This window comes from Pteropus medius, unplaced genomic scaffold (assembly GCF_902729225.1).
Source record: "Pteropus medius unplaced genomic scaffold, Ma_sr-lr_union100, whole genome shotgun sequence".
NCBI classification, from domain to species: domain Eukaryota; kingdom Metazoa; phylum Chordata; class Mammalia; order Chiroptera; family Pteropodidae; genus Pteropus; species Pteropus medius.
This window is the reverse complement of record NW_024346062.1, coordinates 16693881-16702858: the sequence shown is the minus strand read 5'-3', so window position 1 is coordinate 16702858 and position 8978 is coordinate 16693881. Positions and strand designations below refer to the sequence as shown.

Genomic DNA, 8978 nt, shown 5'->3' with positions numbered 1-8978 from the left:
GACCTTTTATCTCTTTTCTATATTTAACTTGAACATTAACATAAAGACTCCCGAAATAATTGCTTATAATTTTCCAATTATTATAGAAGTCCAATTATATGATGATATCTACCTAGGTTTTAAAAATGAAATGACCAGGCAGTTTAATGTCAGTGGGTTTGGGATTTACTTCATATGTCAACAATAGTTCATTTTCAGAGCATTAGATTACAGTTTTACATAGAGGCCTAACCATACAGTGGCGATAGTTAATATTTAAAGTAAATCTTCTTACATTAGTTGACAGGAGAGTGGGGAGGGGAAGAACAGTGTAATCTTCAAACTAAAAACTAGCAGCACCAGTGTATGTCATCAACTTCTTAAATCCATCTAATTGGTAGTCAAAATGTTTACCATAACGAATGAATATATTCATTGGTTGTCTCTATTTTCACAGTGCTAATGCTTAATTCATTGGATCCAAATCTTTTCATGTAACATAAAGATGTTAACTGTGGAAAGTCAGGCCAAAATTCCTAGAATTCAGCACAGAAGCAGAAGGAATTTCAACAACTGTATAAAGAGATTCTAGATTAGAAATAACTGAAAGGAGGGTGAGAAGAATTAAGCTTCAGTGCTCCTGAGGGAGTTGGAAAGTTACAAAAGAAAAATCTCTCTTTTCTAATTTTCACAGAAAATTTAAAAGCAGATATATCCAATTTTAGAAATTTACATTTGTCATCTAATTTGAAACCACCTTGACACTTTGGTATGATGTACTTGCTATTTGTGAGGAAGTTTGATGGCTTGTCATTTGTCGTTATTGATATAATTGTTATTTTAATGTTAATGTTTTTTCGTGTGTGTGAGCACTTTTCTGAGGAAAGTACTTCTGGATCACATCATTAGTCTTCATCCTGCTTTATCTTTAGAAAAAAAAAATAGAGATTAAATTTGAAGTAAGTTAAATCCAAGTTGCTTCTTGTTGGAAATCTATATATCTATATCCATATCTGTATCTATATTTTTATCTGTATTATATCCATATTCTTATCTAGATCTATGCAGTGCATGAATTCCCAGTATGACATGCCAAATTCTAAACTACTTTGGCATATAGCCTGACCTTGTCTTTCTGAATTATATTGATTTTTTCCTTATCATAAGGTAGTAAGCAGCCATTCAAGTGATTAAATTTTGGACTCCAGGTCCAGACTACCTGAATTTGAAATCTGAATCTTCCCCTAACAAGATTAAACTCTCTGTACCAACCTATTCTCTTCAGTGGCAATGGCAGTACCTACCTCATAGTTTATGAGCATTAAATGAGTAAAGCTCTTTGACTGGCCTATAGTAACAGCAATATGTGGTGTTTGTTAAAGAAATGAAAATAAAAATTCTTGGGATTCTTTCCCTAGTTTTAACATAAACATCAAACTCTCATTTTTTATGTGTGTATAAAAGTATAAAAACATTTTGAATGAATATTTAAAAATATTAGAAAATCACAGAAAATGAACTGGAAATGAAATATCTCACTTGAGAAATGCCACTTTCATAAGTAATAATTGCTAACAATTATGTGTATTTTAATACAAATAAAATACTGTTCTATACCTTATTTTTTCATCTACTAATATATCTAGAAGTACTTTCTGAATTTGCCCAAACATGTGTTTTTTAAATTCCAATTGGTGGACATGTTCCATAGTGTAGTGGTTAGCACATCTGCTTTACACGCAGAAGGTCCTGGGTTCATGCCCCAGTGGAGCCACGGTCCACGGTGTACAGCTATGACACCCTGAACAAGCCTGATCCCATCTGATCTCGAAAGCTAAGCAGGGTTGGGCCTGGTTAGTAGTTGGATGAGAGACCACCTAGGAAGACCAGGTGCTGCAGGCATAAATAATAATAAATTTATTTATTTAACATTACTCCATATTAAACAAAGATTGGTTTCCAGACTTTGCTATTGTATATAATGCTGCAATAAACCTTGTTTTTTATATATTTTATGTATATACATATTAATAAACATAAATATGTATAAATATTTAAAATATATAGATATATACATATATATCTCTGTAAAATCAGGAAGAGATATTTAAGTATAGTTTACTATTAGAAGTCAGGCATCGAAATGCAAACAGCTATCCCACCATTACAACTCAGTTCATTTGAGAAGAGTGTACTATTAATGAGAGTGAGCATAAGACTCATTATGGGGCTGAATACCAGCTTAGGCTGGCCAACTACACCAATAGATTTGTATAATAAATTTTTATGTTTAAGTTGCAGCATTTCCAATAGGAGTCCTGTGAGCTATTTCATTGAATACTAGGTTACTTAAAAATTGAAAAGCATTTCATTTAGAAAATGTAATAGATGTCAGCTTTTTGAAACAGACTAAAAACAAGCATATTTAGTTAAAAAGTAGAGAAAGAAAATACATTCAAGTTTTCCATTATATTTTGTTCAATTTGTTAGAGTATCTTTCCGTTTTGTTTTCATAAGTAATTTATATGACTTTAATGAAGGGATTTAGACAGGATGCTTTTACTGCTTTGTGTACCATCATAAGACTAATTTATCGTGAGGAAAATTTTAAATTTTATTAGTTTCACGTATACAGTACATATAGGTTAGGCATTAAGATAGTTTAGAAAATGATCCCCCTAATTGTTTTTTCTCTCCTCTGGTTCTCCACTTAACCATTACATTAATGCTAACTGCATTCCCTATGCCGTGCTCCCCATCCTCGCAACCAGCCACCAATTTGTACTTCTTTAACCCTTCACCCCATTCTCCCAACCCCGCAAACCCTTTCTTTCTGGCTGTCACCAAATTGTCCTCTATATTTGTGAGTCTGTTTTTGATTAGTTTGTTCTTTTTATTCCTTAGATTCTACATATAAGTGAAATCATATGGTATTTATCTTTCTCTGTCTCATTTCACTTAGCATAATCACTTCTAGGTCCATCCTTGTCATTGCAAATGGTTGGATTTCACTTTTTTTAAATTTTTAATTTTTTTGTTTTTTAGGCGAGGCAACTCTTGGTTGACCTCACAGATTGCAAGGAACTTGTCAGCTTACAACTCTTTATTTTTTTTTTATTTTTTATGCCTATAGCACCTGATCTTCCTAGTTGGTCTCCCATCCAAGTACTAACCAGGCTCAACCCTGCTTAGCTTCCAAGATCAGATGGAATCGGGCTTGTTCAGGGTAACATGGCCGTAGACTCATTTTTTTTTAATGACTGAGTAATATTATTTATGATTATTCCAGAGTTTCATATTATTTTATATATTTGACTTTTTAATAACCTATATATCAAGTTATAAAGACATTGTTTAAGACATAAACTAATTAATGAGATTTCTAGCCTCAACATTTTCTTCATGACAAACACATCTCATTCATATGTGAGTATACATTACCAATAGCATCATATATTATTATTACCACTAATATATTATTTAAGCCACATAGAATTTTTATCAAAATTAAAGAATTTTGTATAACTAAATAATTTTTAATTTTTGGTAAAATATTTTGTATATATGTGAATTCAAGCAATAACAAATTAAGCAAAGAAGTCTAGACAGCAGTTTGTATGCTATCAAAACAGTACAATGCTGATAGTTAATATAGCTGGTGAGAGGGGTGAGGAATTAAAAAGAACTATATGATGATTATCTGATGCTCATATTTGATGTTCAGAAGAATACTCAAAAATCAAAAGGCAAATCAGGAAATTTTGCAGTTAAAACTAAGTGTTTCCTCTAATAAAATTTTTTAAATTAAAATTTCTCTAAACCCAGTATTTTAGTTAGTTTTAAAAATCTAGTTCTAAATTATATGAGAAAATAGTCACTATTAAGTGCACTTACACATAACTTATGTCTTATATGCTAATGATCACTTAAGTATTGAGGAATTCTCTATCCCTCTTTTTCTCTCTCTTATTTTCCTAGACTGAAAAGGACTAGAGAAAGTACCAAAGTCTTGACTGTGACAATCATTTTAAATAAAGATGCATTTGTTTAATTTGAAAATCAACAAGTAAAAACTGAATTACCTGAGAATAATTCAATTCATGCTATGGAGTGAAAAATAGTATTGGTTTACTAAAATATAAATTCAGAGAAAAGAAATGAAATCTAATAGTTTTTCTTAGGGTTTTTGTAATAACTTTGAATCCTTACTAAGCAACTGATTAAATTCCTTGGCCAAATGTATACCTAAAAGAACTGCCTTGTCAACTAATGTCTGCTCAGGTTTGTTCTTACTTTCCTGCTTACAGGTATGCAGTGCCATTTTTAATTACATAGCAGTCTAATTATTAAATTTGTCTCAGCATGCGCAACTGCTCTAAAATGTTCCTCTAGTCTACTGCAGCATCTAGTGACTCATGATCAGTTCTTAATATTAGTGGCTCATTTAGGCTTGTTGTTTTTGTCAAGAAGTTTCTCTAATCTTATGCAAAATTAATGCTATCAAGACACAGAATGCTCCAGATTCATTAGATACACAATTATCGATCAACTACTATGCAACAGACCTTGTTAGTCTTTGTATAATAACCATGGAGTCTCTGTTTTCAAGTTCACTATCTCGTGATCTAACAGTATGTGCTATTTACTGGCCGTTCTGCAAGTAGAAGATGCAGACAGAGAAGACAGAAAGTGAACTTAATTGATGAAGGATTAGCAGCACTGTAGTGAAGAATTTCCAGGCAAAGAAAATGTGTGAATGCATGAACACATGAAATTTCATGATGTTTTAGAGAAAACTGGAGTTAGTTCAGCATTGTCAAAGAGAAGAATATATGTAAGGGCATATCAAGAAGTAATGTAGAGATGATTCGGGAAAGTTCTATTTGTTTTGACCTCTCCTAGACAGATGGAGGGAAATAAATCAAGTGGCTGCCTGTGCAAGTGGAAATATCCATAAAGTATTGTATCAGACAGAGACTAGCCACATATATAGAGAGTAAACATTAAGCAATAATAGTCTGTATCATGAAATCTGCTGTGAGGGAAATCAGTGGGGTGTTGTATTAGAGGATAATACGGTGGAAGGAAATTGAAAGGATCAAAAGGAATAGCATTCAAAGAATTAGGGCTGATGTGGGAATGGAGAAATTGTCATAGAGTACAATAAGGAACATTGTGCTCAGGTGGAAGAGTGCACTATACAATCTAGAAACTGCTAGAATATTGCTAGAGAGTTGTAGGTTGAGAGAGAAGGAAAGTGGCATGAGTTGGAATTGATTATAAAGATTGGGACTGGAGAAAACAGGGCTTTGAAAGTTCTGGGTAAGGAGTTGATATGATTATAAGTGCAATTATCTGATAAGTATATGAAAATATGTTCAAATTTATTACCAGGGGCTACCAGTGTAAAACTACATAAGATGCAATATTTTATTTTAAGAAAGTAACAAACATTATTTAGTGTTATTAAAACTGAAATAAATGCATTTTTAGATCCAGTTAGCATATATGTAATCGGTAAGGTATTTTAGAGGAAATATTGGTTGCACTTATCAAATGTATATTCCTTTTGACCCAGTTTTAAAAACTTATGAAAACTAATTAAGAATAACTTATTGCTTATATATTTTACTTATTAATATAACTGAGAAATTTTTTTAATGTATTCACATGTGTGGAAATATATCTCATTTATCTTTACTATTTAATTTAGATTATTTCCATGTGAGGAAATACATATATGTGTATATATATATATATTCACGTTTAACTTCATTTAAAAAAGCAGATATTTTTGCATGTCTCCAACTTATATAAATAGTATCTTAAAAACTTATTCACAGTAATCTTAAAATATGTCCTGCTTCTATAAATATACCATTGAATTAGTTTCTTCACAATAGTGATCTGACAAAAGTGGTGTTAGGACATTTTCATCTGTTAAGTAGTTTATATTTCTTCTATGATATATTTATTTCTTCTTGTGCTTTTTAAGCTTTTCATCAGACATTTGAGTTTATAATATAAACTAAAACTTTTTATAAATATGAAAACATCAAATTGGAGAAGTGAGAATTGACTGAATCTTTTACAAAATTTAAGGATTCTTTGGATGGCAGGACAAAACATACTGACAGACAGATGAAAGGCTGATTTTTTTTTTTTTTTTTTTTTTACTTACAGCTTCGGACCAGAGAAGGCAGACAGGCAGGGCCACACAGAGAATTGGAACTGGGGACAGGCTAACAGCAAACTAGAGCTTTAGAAGATGGCTTATATATGCTAAGAGTTGGGTGGTTAGCAAGGTTTCTTGGGCTCTGTGTTGTATGGCTAATTTGAATAATTTTGTAGGATGCTGGGTATAGAGGCTGTCCCTGCTTGTCTAATACCTGCCCTTGGGACAGTTGGGCTGGTGAATAATGGCTCCCTGAGTGTAAGAGCATAACAAGGGAAGTGTTTAGGGGTGTGGACTTAGCTGCTTAAAAGGAACTAACTGGTCACTAGCCAGGGACTCAAAACTGAGTCAAGACATAATTTAAAATATAGATATAGTTATATATCTAAGCAGACAACAAAGAAATAATGTAACTTAAAATTTATGTGGAACCAGAAAAGACTCTGACTAGCCATGATAGTCTTGAGAAAGAAGAACAAAGTTAGAGGTATTGCACTGCCTGATATCAAACTATACTACAAGGTGATAGTCATCAAAACAGCATGATACTGGCATAAAAACAGATACACAGATCAATGGAAGAAAGAAACCAAAAATCCACACCTATACAGTCATTTAATCTATGACAAAAGAGGCAGGAATATACAAGGGGGTAAAGACAAATGGTATTGGGAAAACTGAACAGATACATGCAAAAAAATGAAACTGGACCACCTTCTTATACTATATGCAAGAATAAACTCAAAATGGATTAAAGGCTTAAATGTAAGACCTGAAACTATAAAATTTCTAAAATAAAACATAGGTAGTAAGCTCTCTGTATTGTTATTAGTAATTTTTTTTTCTGATAAATGTCCTCGGACAAAGGGAACAAAAGAATAAACAAATGGGACTACATCAAACTAAAAAGATTTTGCACAAGAAAGGAAACCATAAACAAAATGAAAAGCTAGCCTACTGAATGGGAGAAGATATTTGCCTATGATACTTCTGACAAGAGAGTTAATATCCAAAATTTATAAAGAACTTATACACTTTAACAACAATAACAAAAAAAACAATCCAATTAAAAAATGGGCAGAAGACCTGAATAGGCATTTCTCCAAAGAGGACATATAGATGGCTAATAGACATATGAAAAGATGCTCAAGGTCACTAATCATCAAGAAAGTGTAAATTAAAACCACAATGAGATATCACCTCACACCAGTCAGATTGGCTATCATCAATAAATCAAAAAACAAGAAATGCTGGTGAAGATGTGGAGAAAAGGGAACCCTTGTGCACTGTTGATGGGATTGCAAATTGGTATAGCCACTGTGGAAAAGTTTGGAGGCTCCTCATAAAAAATTAGAAATAGAACTACCTTTTGACCCAGCAATTGTACATCTGGGTATTTATCCAAAGAAAACCAAAACACTAGTTCGTAAAGATATAGGCACCCTTATGTTCACAGCAACTATATTCACAATAGCCAAGATATGGAAGCAACCGAAGTGCCCATCAATAGACGATTGGATAAAGAAGTTATGCATATATATACAATGAAATATTACTCAGCCATTAAAAAAATGAAATCTTACTTTTTGTAAAGACACAGATCAACCTAGAGGGTATTATGCTGAGTGAAATAAGTCAGACAGAGAAAGATAAATACCACATGATTTCATTTATATGCAGAATCTAAGGGGAAAAAAGAAATGAACAAACTAAACAAAATGTACTCACTGAAAACAAACTGGTGATTGCCAGAGGAGAGGAGGTTGAGGGATTGAGTGAAAAAGGTGAAAGGATGAAGAAGTACAAATTAATAGTTACAAAACAGTCACAGGGATTTACAGTATAGTATAAGGTCAATGATATTGTAATGGTTGTCTATAGTGCCGCATGGGTGCCAGAGTAAATGAGGGGGATCACTTCATAAATTATATAAATGTCTAACCATTGTACTATATATCTGAAACTAATATAAAATAATTTAAAAAATAAAAATAAATAAAAATTCATTGCTCCAAAAAGAAATGCAAATTAAAAATACAATGTTACTTGTTGAATTTAACCCAGGTGCAGACTATCTGTTCCTGAGGAAATGAGATTCTATTTGCTGTCTCTCCTTTTATTATCAGCTATGAGTGATCCATCTAAACTACAAGCCATTCTAGGGATGGTTCTGTTGGTAAAATGTAGTCATCACTCATCAGGAAACACTAATTATTAAGTCTAAAGGAATTATGTTCAGCTGTTCTATGGCTTATCCCAAAATTTTACAGAAACATAAATTGATTAAATGGGAGGGAAAATGGTGATTAAAGTTTAATAAAACATCAACTGGCAACTATGCGAATAGTGTGCTTTCATTCTGATTCTTGTGCTTATTCTCTCTCACAAATGCATTGTTTCAGAGGGAAAGAATCTAGAAATGTACTGAACATCTTCCATTAAAGAGAGTTTATTCTTATTTTTAGAAGAGATTAGCCATCTTTTTGTTAGTGCCACTCAAGCCATGTGTATTTTTTTGCAATCATACACATAGTTAATATGTCTTTTAGAGGTAAAGAGTCTTGACCTGCATATTTATGGAAGAACTCAGCATAAATAATGAGTTAGACTTGATTCTGTCATACAGAAGACAGGGTAATACGCTCAACAATAAAGAGGTGGTATGCAAACATTACACAGAGGGACTTTCTGAAGGACAAATGAACTGATTTCTTTATTAAGTTAACTGCAAGGGAAAAAATACATAGTAGAAAAGTCTAGGTTAAAGTACATACAAGATATATGTCAATTAGTCATTACTGTGTGTAATTATTTAGATTCTGAT

The 8978-nt window shown here is 32.2% G+C and overlaps 2 pseudogenes; one reads left to right on the top strand and one right to left on the bottom strand.

Moving 5' to 3' along the window:
- Positions 1 to 1762: 1762 nt before the first annotated feature.
- LOC120612640 (uncharacterized) lies at positions 1763 to 1881 on the top strand (annotated as a pseudogene).
- A 1222-nt stretch (positions 1882 to 3103) lies between these two features.
- On the bottom strand, positions 3104 to 3222 carry LOC120612709 (uncharacterized; annotated as a pseudogene).
- Positions 3223 to 8978: the final 5756 nt, after the last annotated feature.